This window comes from Myotis brandtii, unplaced genomic scaffold (assembly GCF_000412655.1).
Source record: "Myotis brandtii unplaced genomic scaffold, ASM41265v1 scaffold33105, whole genome shotgun sequence".
NCBI lineage: Eukaryota > Metazoa > Chordata > Mammalia > Chiroptera > Vespertilionidae > Myotis > Myotis brandtii.
In genome coordinates, this window is record NW_005362757.1 from 2,278 (window position 1) to 3,361 (window position 1,084).

At 61.6% G+C, this 1,084-nt stretch overlaps 1 long non-coding RNA gene across 1 annotated transcript; it reads right to left on the reverse strand.

Moving 5' to 3' along the window:
* Positions 1-472: 472 nt before the first annotated feature.
* LOC106726918 lies at positions 473-1,084 on the reverse strand. Its single transcript, XR_001363054.1, has 2 exons — positions 1,014-1,084; positions 473-928 (listed from the first exon to the last, which is right to left on the reverse strand). It is a non-coding gene; the product is annotated as an uncharacterized LOC106726918 (long non-coding RNA).

Below are 1,084 nucleotides of genomic sequence, written 5' to 3' on the forward strand. Positions count from 1 at the left end.
GGGCCCTGCAGGTCCGCCCTGCTCGGGAGAAGCTCAGAATGGGAGACTGAGGATCTGCATGGAAATGAGGCTGCACTTCATTTGGGCCCAGGAGTTGATCACATTGGAAAATGGGGATTCGGCGCGCCGTGGGTCAGAGGGAGCAGCAGTGACCATGGAAACACAGCACCTCCTGTTTGCATGGGGCCAGGTCCAGGTCATTAAAGCCTCCATGACACACTGACTGCGACTGAAGGAGGAAGAGGGACGGTCTGCACCCTCTGGGGCGGCCCTCCGGGCTGTGGCCTCCAGCCCCGGGCAGCAGACTCACCTCCACCCCAGCCAGGAGAGCCGCCAGGTTGCCCTCTTCCTCGCTGCAGCCATAGCTGCCCATCCCACCTGGTCCACCTCCCAGAGCCTGGGCCCCCCCAGCAGCACGGACCACGCACTGGCCGCCTTGGCCACGCCCACAGGTAAGTACACTGAGTCCAGAGCAGTTTTTCATGCAGTTTAATGAGCTACAGGGGGCGGGGAGGAGGCAGGAGTCCTGCAGTGCCCGCCTGACTTCAGAGCACATCCCACCTCTCCCTTTTGCCTGTCAGGGGAGAGAGGCTGATGGAGGTGCTGAGGCAGGAGGATCTCAGAGGGGCTGGGGGGGGAGGGATGGAGGAGGGGCGCTAGGTGCAATGAAGAGCTGGCACTGGGAGGGAGCAGGGAGGGTCCCCCAGACACCCTGGAGGGCCTGTCTTCATCTCATGGGCAGCATCCTTGCCCGGCCCCGGGCTCAAGGAGAGGAATGAATATGATGGTGGATCCAAGGCAAGAAATATTTCACCCGGGCATAGACTCCAGGAAAGTTGGCAAGACCGCACTTGTGCCCCCAACTCACCACGCCTACCTGGACCCAGGTACCCCTCCATTTACAGACCAAGGGGCCCCCAGAGTCACCCTGTGGAGAGAAGAGACAGGTGGTCAGTATTCAGGGCCCCTGCAGGCAGAAGCAACAGACGGAGGCCACAGTCTGGGGGTCTCACCTTGCAGGAGTCCCGGCCTTCGCTCCCGGCACACAGCATGTCGTCCTGGATAACATTGCCATTACTGAGGT